Here is a 14,329-nt window from a genome sequence, read left to right on the forward strand (position 1 = left end):
TTCCCGGACGCGATTCCCCAGCACAGCGAAGGCACTTGGAAATGACAGGAGCCTGCCTCTTTGATTTCTTCCCCTTGGAAAAACCCCACCTCGGGCCAGGAAAACCCAGCCCTGGGTCATAGAGACATAATTGCTACTTAATCCATTTGGAGAGGGGCGGAGCCTCCAGGGAATTGGCCCTGGAGCGGATGCCGAGATAATCTGGTTAGGACTACGGCAGCCAAGACAGCTGGACTGATGGAGGGAGGCTGTGGGCTGCAGAAACACAGGCCCCTGTGGCTGGTGGGTCGCCCTGTCCGTCTCCATGGGGCCCCCCTACACAGCCCCCCACACCCGGGAACCAGTGCTGCATCCTGATTCGCAGGGAGGGGGGAGGGATGAGCCTTCTTCCTGGTTTTCCGATGAGGAGGGGGAGGCTCTGAGCGCCCATAGTCTCCCGGAGGAGGAAGAGCTGAGTGGGTCCACACGGGGGTGCGCCCACTGCGGGGAAGACCGCGGGGTGGGTGGTGGGGAGCCCGCAGCGGCCTCCAGTCCCCTGCCCTGTCTTCCTCCTCCGGCTTAGAGGGACCGCAGGGCCCTGGCATTTCTGCCCCTCTTCTCTCCCCCTGCGCCCCCCGCCCCCCCACCGATGGAGACCAGGGAGGCAGCCCCTCCGTGCTGAGGGAGTACTGGGGGACGCCTGTCACACCCTCCCACATATGTCTGTGACTCAGGGGACAGCTTAAAGTCCTCTCTTGGTTCCCGAATGATTGATGCACCCTTGGCTGTGCTGTCCTCTGGCCTGCTTTTCTGAGGAACAATTTTTTAAGTTGATTAGGGGACGTGCCTATCTCCTGATTGTTCTGGTTTGCTTCAAATAGAAAGTCAAAGCCGCTTGGACTGGGGCAGTCGGGGGGAAAGCCGGATACACCCCAGGGGTGGCTTCATTCTGCACTTGGGTAGGAGACACCCGCCCTGCTGAGGCCTCTCCTGGAGACTGGTGGGGTCCCCAGATCGCAGCACTGGGCAGCTGGTGGGTGTGGCCGGCAGGCCCCCCACTCTCCACTCACCCTGGCCTTGCCCTCTGTTTTGGGGGTGGGGGGGCCTCTACTTCATGGGAGGAATTTCCTAAAAGAAAATGTTGGCCATCGTGGGCTTGGTCTCGCTCCTTCCCGCTGGGTCTGGGCCCAGCTGCACAAACCCAGGGTTAAGAAGAGCCTGGCCCTCGGCTTTCTCACCGAGCCCTGGGGTCCTGGCACCTGGCCCCTCGTCGGCTGCAGCCTGGGCCTCTGTCCATCATCTGCATAACAGACCGTTGTCCAGTCCCACTGTCAAGGCTGTGGAAGAAGCAAAGCGAGCTGGTTGTCAGCCTCCCTCCCGGTGCGCTCCCAGTTTGTCCTCCTGGAGACCCATCTGTTTGATGAACAGACACTCAGAGGCCTTGGAGCCCAGCCAGCCCCCCATGGACGCTCCATGGCCAAGGGCCATGAACAGACTGCAGGAGCCAGCGCTCTGGCCGATGGGAGAGCAGAACTCATGAGGTTACAGTTCGTAGTGATGATGGACGGGCTCCCCGAGTGCCAGGCTGAGGTCAATGGTCGCTGGGCCACTGCAGGCATCCCCCCCCCCCCGCCCACAAGAGGCCTGGCTGGGTCTGTGCCCAGCCCTTGGCAGAGGCACCCAGGCACCTGGAGAGACCACCCAGTGTGACGGGACATGCTGTGGACACTGTCATTCCAAAGCGAGGATGGGCTGGATGGTGCATGGGCAGGAACGGGGTTACTCCGGACACTCATTGCTCTCGGCCTCATACCCGTCTCCACATGGGGGACCCCGAGTCCACGACTGTGCAGACACGTGCCATCTATGACACGGCACCCGAGCTTAGCCAGAAGCTCCCATTCGATCGTGAGAGTAGCCCTAGGAGGGAACCACTGAGGAAGCTGAGGAACAACGCGTGCTTTGCCAGGTTCCCAGGTCCTAGCCCAAGCCGGGAGCGTCCCACAGACCCAGAACCTGCTGTGGGGCAGCCACCGAGCTGATTTCTGCTTCGAGAGGTGAGTTGGTGGCCGAGGTCCCGCAGAGGAAGGTGGGGCCGCTCAGAGCCTCTGCCTCCTCGTCGGAAAACCGGGAAGAAGGCTCCTCCTTCCTTCCTGGACTCAGGATGCAGCACTGGTTACCCCGGCACCTGGCTAGTGACTTCTTCCGGCGAACGTTCCCCCCCTGCGCCTGGCCCCAGCGGACCTGAGACCTTGGGGCTGGAAGGAGTCACTTTCAGCTCCCTGGGAAGGGTCAGGGTCAGGGTCAGCGCTCCCCACCCCCCCCCCCCCCCCCCGACCCCGCCAAAGAATCTGATCCTCGCTCTGGGGTGGGCGGCACCACAGTTGTTCTCCACAGCCCTTCCAGCAAGGAGGCCAAGGAGCCAAATTTCGTCTTCAGGAGAAGAAAGCTCAGGTCCAGAGAGGGCAATGGGCTTGGCCAGGACCACACAGCGTCAGTGGCAGGACTCGGACCCAAGAAGCCTCCTGAGGTTGAGGACAGAGTGGGCCCAGCCAGGCCAGGGACTGGGCAGAGAGGCAGGGCCCCCGCCCCCATACCCTCATACAGGGCCTGGTAAGAGCCACTGGGCGCATGAGGCTGGGGAGGGTGCGTAGGCAGCTCCCAGGAGAGGACGGGGCTGGGGTGGCCCCAGAGCGACCCCCGCAAGTGCCTGTGCTTGCATGCTGCCAGGCTCGGACGCCAGGGGAGCCGGCTGTGCCCCAGGAGCCCAGAGCAGGGGTCCGATCGTCACAGCTTTGTGAAAACACATCTAAATTGAGGGTATTTTTAGTAACCCTGCTTGGTATATGTTGTGAATCTTCTATTTGTTGATTCATGACTTGTACCACTTCTGGAAAATTCTCAGCCATAATCTCCTCATTTGTCACTTGTCCTCCAAGCCTGCCTTCTGGGACTCTGGCCCATGGTACCTTCTTATTCTATGTGGTGTCCCTTAGTCTCCTTCACATGTTCGATCTCCTTGCCTTTCTGAGCTGCCCGACGAGAGGCATTTTTTCATCCCTGTCTCCCGGCCCGTCCTTCATCCTGTCCCAGCGGTCAACAAAGCCCTTCTCTGCTGAGAATTTAATTTTTTTAATTGTATTTTTAATATCTGCAGGTTCCATTTGGTTTAATTTTCAACCACCCTGACCATGGCTGATGGTGTCTTGTCCCCTGGTCACTAGTTAATTTCATGTTATGTTTCTAAATATTTGGTACTTGGTTGTTTCATGCTCTGTATCTGATGTCCACTGTCTGTAGTCCTCGGTGGGGACAGGGGGTTACGTCTGTATTTCCAGCATGTTTTACTTCAGCTGACTCATTCTTAATGGCTTATTTCCATGTGCATGTGCATGTGTGTGTTTTGTAAACTCATATGTTGTTGAGCTTAATCTGGCAATGCAGACAGCCCAAACCAGGGATGCCTTCCCCCGAAGAGGCTCTGCACTTGCGTCTGCCAGGAGCCGGGCTCCTGGGTCATTGCTAACCTGGGACTGTCCGGAGTTAGCTGGACAGTGAGGTCGTCAGAGCCGGGGTCCCCAGCCACAACAGATGGGGTTGGGACAGCCAAGATCAAACAGCACTGACATCCTGGGCTGCAGCCTTGAGGGGACACGCACTGCCCTTCTGCTTTGCAGCCTTTGCAGCAGGGACTTCTGCAAAACGTCCTAGAATAAGACAATTAACCACAAAGCACTTCTCAATATTGCTGGCAAGGGGCAGTTAGAACCTAAGCCCCCTGAAACCAGCCACAAAAGCTCATCAGCACACAGATGTTAACTGAACACGGACACAGATACGTGACCAGAGCCCTATTGGCATGACTCAGCACAGCCTGGGTCCTTAAGATAGTTCCTCAAGAGAGCTCGTAGAAACCCCTAAACTTAGAAACTCTGGGGGCAGCCCTCTCAGGCCCCCTCCCTCTCCGGGAGCTTTATCCTATCACTCAGGAAACCTGGCCTTGCCGCCCACCGCTCATCGTCTGGAATCTACAGTTTCATTCTTCGAAGCGGCATGACCAAGAGCGGCGGGCACTAAAGGCAGAGAAACCCTGCAGCGGGACCCCCGTGCCTTTCGAGGATCCTAGCTTCCTGGGGCGGGGGGGACGGGTTTCCTTGCCCCTTTCACCCCACGTGGCCCCAGGCTGCTTCTCTGGGGTGTCCTCGGGTCCCCTCCACGCTCGCTCTCCGCCGTACTCCTGTTGTGTGGGTCGTCCTGGTCTCGGCTCATCTCTTAATTTGAGAATTCCAGCCGTCGGGGGCTTCTGCACGCACCTCGCTGCTTCCCACCTCTGGGCCTTTGCTCAGCCTGTTCTTTCTGCCTGGAACCCTTTTTTTTTTTTTTAAAGACTTTATTTATTTGTTTATTTGAGGGAGAGAGAGCGAGCCCGCGAACTGGCAAGGGAGGAGCAGAGGAGAGGGACAAGCGGACTCCATGCTCCGTATGGAGCCCGATGCAGGACTCAGTCCCACGACCCTCGAGATCGTGACCGGAGCCGAAATCAAGAGTCGTCCGATGCTTCACCGACTGAGGCCCCCAGCCACCCCCCGGAACACGTTTTCCAGCCACCTTTCCTCTGCTTTCTCACCAGAAGCTTTCCCCAGCATGCCTTGCTGGGACAGACACCTGCTCTGGTCTTCTGTGGCCCCTGGACACACCACCCTGCCCTGTCCGCTGGTTCTCCTGTGCCCTCCCTAAACCGTGAGCCCCAGGCCGCACAGAGCCTGCTCAGAAGCGCTCAGCGTGGGTTTGCTGAATGAATGAGTGAGCCGGGCTCGCTCTGTCCGCACCCTGGTAGGCTACGGACAGAATGACTGCTGATCTGGCCCCAGCGCCCCCCTCAGCAGTGCTGGGCGTCCGGTCACACCAGGGAGCCCCGGAGCCTGTGGTCGATGCCTGGGAGTTGCGGGGGGCGGGGGGGGTCACAGGCCACGTGGTGGGAGGCCTGGCTCCGTCCAGTAGGAGGGGCTCCTGCTCCCATCAGGTGGCCGCGCCCCGGGAGACTGGCTCCCACGTGTGTCCATCCCAGGAGGCCTGAGGCCCAAGCTATGGCTGTCACCCCCTTTCCCTCTGGGCTCTGGGGACCAGAGGAGGCACCCCGGGTCTTCAGTGTCTGGCCCAAACAGCAAAAAGCCTCAGTCATACCTGGGGGCCAGAGTTAGTCTCTAGGGCTCCTCCCCCAGCACCTACCATCGGACCCTTTCCTCATGCATCCCTCGCTCTCGGCCCCATCTCTGGGCCTCCGTGTCTCTTTACCGGCATTTCTTCCCACCCCCATCTGTCTCTCTCACTCACTCTCTTGTCACACTCTCCAGTCCCTGTACCCTTCCTGGCTTCCCTGCACTCTCCAGACTGGGCCCAGGCCCCACCCACCCTCCAGGGATGCTCTTGGGCCCCAGCCTGCCAGGCCAGAGGGAGGCCCACAGACACAAGTGCTGTCCTCTAGGCTCAGCTGAGGCCAGCTGGAATCCCCCAAAGCAAATTTCCTGGGAAACTGCAGGCAAACAAAGGCCAAACAACAGAAAGATCAGAGGTCCCAAGAAGGGGAGGCCAAGCGGGTCCCCCACCAGGGCGTTCCCAGGGCTGAGCCTGAGCCTGGCTCCAGGGAGTATCCCAGTGGGGGCCCCAGAGGCCCTCTCTGTTCCCCCCGGGGACACTGGCAGGGGAGGTGAGCAGAGTAGGGCCAGCAGGGCAGGGGTGAAACCCCCAGAAGAATAAAGTGTCCTCTGAGTAATCAGGAGGCAGGCCCGGACAGAGGGCATCTGGCGCCCACCCAGTCTGAGGGTCCCCCTGGCCCAGACCCTCACAGTTATTCAATCTCCGGGCCTGTAGGACCCTCCCAGGGGGAGAGGGTGCTCCGAGCAGCCCCCAGGCGGGAGGGGCTCCAAATCATGGGTGCACTGGCCCTGAGGTGCAAACGGGGAACCAGCCTCAGGGACCCCCGAAGCACCCTGGGCCTGCGGGAACCTCTGCCCGCACCGCAGCTGAAGGCTAGTCAGAGCCCAGACCCGGTGTCGCTGCGGACACAGCGTTAGTGTTTGCCAGGGGCGTAGGAGGTCAGAGGCGGAACCCAGAAGCCCTGGGAGGTGTCTTTCTGATGACACAGAAGAAGTGGGATCTCAGGAAACAGGATGGCACCCCATGGGAGAAAAGCCACAGGAGGTCTCCTTTCTCCTGCCTGGGAGGCTGCACGCTTGGGGTTCTCCTGCCTCCCCGGAGATCTGGTTTTGAAGGAGTTCAGAACATGCTGCCCCCCGGTATGTCCCTTTGCCATATCAATTCTTTTGAGCTGAAGGTATAGCCGGGCAGGCCGGGGAGCAAGAGCGCCTGAGTCCGGGGACCCAGACAGACCGAGTGCGGCCACTCACTGCCGACAAGATCCTGAGGCCAGGAGAAGAGCAGCAGTGACACAGGAAAGGAGTTTATATCAGCAAGGCCGACGCCGGGAAGACGGCGCCCTGACATCTCAAACACTGTCCCCAGAGAGCTGGAAAGACGTCCGAGTTTACGGAGGGAAAATGTGGGACAAAGATCTGTGGGAAGGTGCAAGTGGGCGGTACAGGTCAGGCCGGTCATTGTCATGGGTTCAGTCACCCAGGGGACTTGCCGGCTCAAGGGGTGGTGGCTTGAGGTGGTAGTTGCCGTTCTGTCACCGGCTGCTTTGCCCATTGGTCTGAGTTAGGAGAGACTCTGGAAAGAAGAACTTCATCAATGAGAAAGTTCTAGATCAAAATGGCAGCAGCTGATGGGCTCACTCTTTCAAAGGCACTTAAGAAGCAGGTCTCTGCCCTCCCCCTTTCTACCTAAAAGCCTGTCATCACATTTCCCTGGAGAAAGGTGCCCTCCCTGCACCAAGAAGAGAAAATTCATATCACCAGAGCCCAGGGGGCTGATGCCAAATTGGAGGTGTACAAACAAACCTGCTAAGACAGCCTCGAGCTTCTTGTGGACACTTCTGGTCGCTGTCCCACAGCCTATGGCCCAGCCAAGCCCCTCGGTCTTGTCACATCCCTACAAGGTGTCATTCTTTGTCTCAGAAAGTATATTAGCCTTGGGGCCTAAGGACTTCTTAGATCCTTTTGACTTCTGAAGACTCCTGTGTATGCCTAGAAACATTGTAGAAACCTGTGCGCTTCTCTCCTGCTAATCTGTCTCATGTCCGATAAATCTCAGGCCAGCCACGGAACCTGAGGGGAGCAGCAAGTTCTCCCTCCCCTACCGCTTGGAATCCTCTGCAGATGCCACCAGCCCATGAATCCCCTTTGTGTCTAAGGGAATGAGATGGGCTGCTGACCCAAGGCCTCCCAACCCTCAAACAAAACAAATGGGGGGTGGGGCAAAGCCTTGCTGGGACTACATCAAAATAAAAACTCCTGCACAATGAAGGAACCAATCAACAAAAATAAAAGGCAATCTACTGGATGGGAGAATATATTTGCCCATGACCTAGCTGGTAGAGGGTTAGTATGCATAGTATATAAAGAACAGATACAACTCAACATCCGAAAACAAGCAATCCAATTAAAAAATGGGCAGGAGACGTGAACAGACATATCTCCAGAGACATCCAGATGGCCAACAGACACATGAAAAGATGCCCCACATCACTTATCATCAGGGACATGCAAATCAAAACTACAATGAGATACGAACTCACACCTGTCACAATCACTAAAATCAAAAACAAGGAAACAAGAGGTGTTGGTGAGGATGCGAAGAAAAAGGAACCCTCGCGCACTGCGGGTGGGAAGGCACACTGGGGCGGCCACTGTGGAAAACAGTATGGAGGTGCCTCAAAAAGTTATAAATGGAGCTACCCTATGACCCAGCAATTGCACTACTGGGTATTTACTCAGAGAATACAAAACCACTCATTCGAAGGCAGACACACACCCGAGGTTTACTGCAACATTATTTCCAATAGCCGAGATACGGAGGCAGCTCAAGTATCCATGGATAGACAAATAGATAACAAAGATGTGGTGCAGATCTGGAACGGAATATTACTCGACCATAAAAAGAATGAGATCTTGCCGTTCGTACCAACATGGATGGAGCTGGAAAGTATTACTTTGAGTGAAATAAGCCAGTCAGAGAAAGACAAACACCATATGATTTCATTCGTTTGTGGAATTTAAGAAATAAAATAAATGAGCAAAGGAAAAAAAAAAGAGAGAGAGAAAGAGAGAGACGAACCCAGAAACAGATTCTTAGCTCTAAAGGACACACTGCTGGTCACCAGAGGCGGGGGGGGGGGGGCGCTGGCAGAAGCAGACAATGGGGATGAAGAACACATTTCTCATGATGAGCACAGTATAACGTATAGAGGTCTTGAATCACTAAAAAAGGAAAAATGAAAACAAAAGCCTTCCTCCTTGCGCTCTGGCTCCTGACCCTTCCCTTCCTCCCTTTTGCATTTGAACTTCCACCAGAGGGGTAGACACTTGCTCATCCCTCCGGCCTCTCCTCCCTGAGGCCCACAGCACAGGAACGTCTGCCCTTTTCCTCCTGACCCCCCCGCAGGGTCTGATGCTGGGACCCCCTCCCTCCCCCAAGACCTGTCCCCCAGCCCCACTCCCATCACCTGAGGGCATTCTCCCCCCTGCTCTGGGCCCCTCCTGGACTGTTGCTGGGCTCTGGGGCTCTTTCTGGGCCTTTCATTTCTTCTGGTCACTATCACTGCTCTCAGGACAATCACAGGCATCGAGTCTCCATCACCAGCCCAGCCGGCTCTGCTGACTCCCATCTTCACAGGCGCCCCATGGATGTCCCTCAGAGGAGTCACAGATCAGAGGTGACACCCCAAAACTGAACTCACCATCCTTCCGGGAGCAGCTCCTCCTGCCCCTGTGCCCTTGTCTGGGCTGTCCCCACTGCCAGGCACTCCCTCGCCACACTGACTGGCTATGGACAAAAGCTTTTCATGCTTCAGGACTCAGCTCTAGAGCAGAGATGGTGGGTGTCCCCTGGAGCTGATGGAGCCCAGCATCACTGACACGGGTCATCTCTGGCGATGGCTCGATCCAGGCTGCCAGTGTCTTCATCTGTAGGACGGGGACCACAACCTCCAACTCATCTGCTTCCCTGAGCCGACCTTTCAAGTGGGGAATGTGGTTATGGTTTTTTCTTAGACACCAGCAAGGGGCCTGAAACCAAACTGCTTACTGGGAGAAAGGCACTTTGAGTTGACTTTTGGGGGGAAACCTCACTTCATTCATTCAGTCATTCATTCAACACTGCTGGGCTCGAATCGAACCCAGGCCCTCCCTCTAGGAGCCCTTGTTCAGTGGGGCTGAGAAGGGAGAAAGAGACCATGTCTCTGTTGTGTCACCAGGGCGGGGTGGGGGCAGGGAGAGGTGAGGCGGGGCAGGAAGCTGAGCTGCGGGGCCCCAGGAAGGACGTGAAGGCTGACCTGCCGCCGTTCTGTGTTGGGAGGCAGAGCTGGAAGGTAAACCCAGTTTCCTCTAAGACCTGCCAATGCTGGGCGGGACCGTCCAGAACAGTCTGCGACTGCCATTCATCTCCCGGGCCCAGGCATCTGCGGGACCCTGTGGGATTTCTTTTCTCAGGGTGGGGCTCCCGGACTCGCAGCAGCGGCAGGAGCCCCTGGGAACCGGCAGGAATGCAAATTCCCAGGCCCCACCCCAGACCTACAGAATCTGAAACTCCAGGGGATGGGGCGCCACCATCTGTGTGTTAACCAGCCCACTGGAAGGTTCTGGTGCGCACCCCTCGTTCGAAAGCCACAGTCCTCGAGGCCAGAGGCCCATCCGAGGGGGAGGAGCAGATGGGCCGAACGTACGTGGGGGGGTTCTGAACCCGTGAGCTCGGGCAGTAGCTCCGACAACGTGTGCACCGTTACCGGCATCGCCCTCCGAGGCTCGACGCGGTCCCAGGGCTCGCCCAGGGCGGAATCCGCCCTCAAGTCAGGTGACTGTGACCAAGAAGCCTGGCCTTAGCTCAAGCCTTAACCATCAGACCCAACTCTGTGCAGGAACCAGCGCGCAGACAGGCCCTGCCCGGCTGCAAACGGCCTCCCCGGGCCTGCGGCTTCTGTTCCGTCTTCCCTAAGCGCGCGGCCAGGAAGGCGGCTCTGCTGGACCAGTGATTCACAGCGCAGACGGCGACCCCGACGGAGGGGGCAGGGCAGACAGACTTGCGGCCACATCCCGCGTCTGGTGTGCTGAACTTGGGCGGGTCAGGTGACCTCTCTGGGGTTCAGTCTCCTCATCTGTAAGCCAGGGTGGTAATGGCTCCCACAGAAGCTGGCGGGGAGATAGATCATACAGGAAAGAACCGCTTCCAGGGCGCCTGGATGCCTCAGTCCGTGAAGCACCTGCTGCCTTCGGCTCTCTGGGATCGAGTCCTGCCCCGGGCTCCCTGCTCAGCGCCGGAGTCTGCTTCTCCCTCTGCCCCTCCACACCCCGCCCCCTGCTCACTTCTGTCTCTCTCTTTCTCAAAAATAAATAAATAAAAATCTTAAAAAGAAAGAAAGAAAAAACCACTTCCACTTTCTTCCAAAGTTCAACCAAAGTGACACAAAGAGGGTGTCTTTATTTTTTTTTTTTTAAGATTTTAACTTATTTGACAGATCACAAGTAGGCAGAGAGGCAGGCAGAGAGAGAGAGGAGGAGGAGGCAAGCTCCCTGCCAAGCAGAGAGCCCGATGTGAGGCTCGATCCCAGGACCCTGGGATCATGACCTGAGCCGAAGGCAAAGGCTTTAACCACTGAGCCACCCAAGCGCCCAAGAGGGTGTCTTTAAAGGCATGACTCCTCAGGGACAGAGCCCCCAGGAAAGAGAGGGTGGGAACACTTGGGAAGTCAGAAGGCAGAGAATGAAACTAATTCCTCTAACAGACCCCCAAAAAGAGGAACGCCAAGCTGATGTGGGCCACGCCCAGGGGCTGCAGAATCCCGCAGGACTCGGCTCAGAAAATGGGGGTGCTTGAAAAGGGGGGAGATGAGGATCTCTGCTTCTAGCTCTGACAGACAAGTTGGCAACAGACGGACGATGCCGTGGAGCTCTGGGATCTGGGAAACCAGGTATGATGCGCAGCCGGCCCAAAGCCCGACGTGAAAGCAGTCTGCGGGAATTCGAAGCTACGAAAGGAACCGCGGTCAAGAGGACCCAATCCTGGAGAAGGGGAGCCACCTTCTAGAGCAGATGTTCCCTCTGGTCATCTGCTCACTTGGGAGGGGGGCGGGAAGCTGGGTAAATGGCCTGGGCAGAGGGTCGCAGAGAACGCAGAAGAGCTTTCGATCATCTTGTGAACCTCGACAGCAAAATTGAGAGCCTCGTGGGGCATCTGGGGGGCTCAGTGGGTTAAAGCCTCTGCCTTCAGCTCAGGTCATGATCCCAGGGTCCTCGGATCGAGCCCCGCATCGGGCTCTCTGCTCAGCAGGGAGCCTGCTTCCTCCTCTCTCTCTGCCTGTCTCTCTGCCTACTTGTGATCTCTCTCTGTGCCAAATAAATAAATTAAATCTTAAAAAAAAAAAAAAATGAGAGCCGTGAGAGTCAGGACCCCAGAGAGAAGGGATGGGCAGAGAACAGAGCCCCATGCCCTCCCTGTTTCCCCCCGAGGGTCGTGGATTTCTGGAGCCATCCAGGACAGTAGGTGGAGAAGGCAGGCAGAAGCCTCTGATGGACAGAGCAGAGGTTGGCTGGGTGGGGGAAGGGAAGCCGAGCCTCCACACTGGCCACCATATTGGAGAAGAGAGGAGCTCGGCCCTTTGCCAGAGCAAGGACACTGGTCACACCTGCCCAGCAGGAGCTGTTCAGGGATCCTGGGCCGTTCTCATTCCCTTCCTCTCTGAATGAGGGTTTTTCTGTGGCAGTGATCTTGTTCCCCTCATAACCCCATGCCCCAGAAGTTCTGAGGTCAGATGCTTATCTCTTGGCCTTCAGACTAATTACTTCCCATGACATGGAGTAGAAAAACAAGAAACAAAAATAATGAAGACAGAGTGGAAGGCAGAAATGACATAATCAAGGAGGCTCTTTTAATAGAGATTATTGACGGGCCCCTGGCTGGATCTGTCGCAGGACTACGTGACTCTTGGTCTCGAGGTGTTGAGTTCAAGCCCCACATTGGGCGTAGAGATTACTTAAATAAATGAGTAAACTTAAAAAATTGAGATGATCGAATTCTGTACTCTGAAAACAGAACACAACTTTCTTGCAGGCACCAGTGGGTCATTCACAAAAATCTACTGTTAAGTACTGCCGATGATGAGGGAAGACTTGACAGATGTCCTCAAGGAGATGTGGCCACAGAGAATAGTTCTCTGAGCGTCATGCGGAAAGACACAATCATACAGCGTGTTAGTCAACAAAGCACCACAGACTAGGGGTGCTTAAACAACAGAAATTTGTTTTCTCTAATCCTGGAGGTCAGAAGTCCAAGGTCGAGGTGTTGGCAGGACTGGTTTCTTCTGTGGCCTCTCTCCTGGGCTTGTAGAAGGCCATTCTCTCCCCCTGTCCCCACCTGATTATCCCTCCACGTCTGTCTTAATCTCTTTCTGTAAGGATGCCAGTCCCTTTGGATTAGGGCCCACCCAGATGACCTTGTTTTATCTTACCTCGATAAAGGCTCTGTCTCCAAACACAGTCACATTCCGAGCTACTGGGGGCTAAGACCTCAGCACATGACCTTGGGGAGAAGGGGACACAATTCAGCCTGTACTATAAAATAAACAGCCCAACCTCCTGGCAAAGGTCCTACATCCAGAAAATTCTGAAGCCTCTTAAACAATACTTGGGGGGAAAAAAATAAAAATCCAAACTTCAGTCAATCAGAGAAGGACAATTATCATGCGATCTCATTCATGTATGGAATTTAAGAAACAAAAGAGAGGATCATGGGGGGGAAGGGAGGGGAAAAGTAAAAAGACAAAGGCAGGGAGACAAACTACAAGAGACTCTTATCATAGGAAACTGAGGGTTACCGAAGGGGAGGGGGGTGGGTGCCTCATCCCTGTCCATCACCCAGTATTATCTAAGACTAAGGAATCACTGAGCTCTACCTCTGAAACTAATAATGCACTATATGTTACTAACTGAATTTCAATTAAAAAATCCAAACTGTGGAATTTAAAGATTTTATATATTTATTTGACAGAGAGAGAGAGAGAGCACAAGTAGGCAGACAGGCAGGCAGAGAGAGAGGGGAAGCAGGCTCCCCACTGAACAGAGAGCCTGATGCAGGGCTCGATCCCAAGACCCTGAGATCATGACCTGAGCTGAAGGCAGATGCTTAACCACTGAGCCTCCCAGGGGCCCCAAACTGTGGAACATTTAGAAAAGACTAATAAAAGCCCATGTCAGAACCTTTGGGATAAGGGGTAAAACGGTACTCTCTCTATTTTAAAGGACAGGAACCTATTTAACAAACGAGAGAAAGAATGAAAATTTAATCACCGCCCAGAGAGGTCATGGAAGACGCCCAAGAACGTGGATATTTAAATTTCACCACTGATTGCAATAGCCACTCCTTTCCTAAGGGGGGAAAAAAGAGCGGGGAGCCACCTGGGTGGCTCAGTGGGTTAAGCCTCTGCCTTCTGCTTGGGTCATGATCTCAGGGTCCTGGGATCGAGCCCCACATCGGGCTCTGCTCAGTGGAGAGCCTGTTTCCTGCGCTCTCTCTGCCTGCCTGTCTGCCTAGTTGTGATCTCTGTCAAATAAATAGATAAATAAATAAATCTTTACCAAAAAAAAGGATTAAAAGAGGGGGCAGCAACAGGGGACCACTTAAATAACCGTATAATAGTGAAGCCAGGAGACACTACACGGCAACATACAAGGCAGCCACATTGCCCGGCTCCAGGGCAGAGCTAAAATCATGAATTAGCTTTTCTCCCAGGCATCTAGAAAGGTATCAGCTGTGGCTCATCACTGGGACAATCCAGAAGAGGGGCCTCCAAATCATTTTCCATAGATCTCTCAGGGAACCTGGCGGAGAGAGACTTGGCCGGTTGTTTTACCGTGAAAACCCTCCAAGGTATGTTGCTAAGAGAACAAGCAACACTCGAAACCACGCATCCAAACCACTACCGTGTACGTGCGTGTGTTTTAAGGACAGATATGCTCGTAAATGCAAAGAATATTTCGAGAAAAGCAGAGAAATCTGCTCACAGCAGCTCCCTCGGGGCGGAGGGAAATTAGGTAAGTGAGGAAATGAGGTAAGGAGGGGTGAGAAGGCTCCCTTCCCGCCATGCTCTTTGTAGTTTGGACCATATGCAAGTATTTCCTACTCTGATAAATTTTCGGTCTGTAAAGATTGATTGATTGATGGGGCGCCTGGGTGGCTCAGT

The sequence above is a fragment of the Lontra canadensis genome, unplaced genomic scaffold (assembly GCF_010015895.1).
Source record: "Lontra canadensis isolate GAN:19392208 unplaced genomic scaffold, GSC_riverotter_1.0 scaffold84, whole genome shotgun sequence".
Classification (NCBI taxonomy): domain Eukaryota; kingdom Metazoa; phylum Chordata; class Mammalia; order Carnivora; family Mustelidae; genus Lontra; species Lontra canadensis.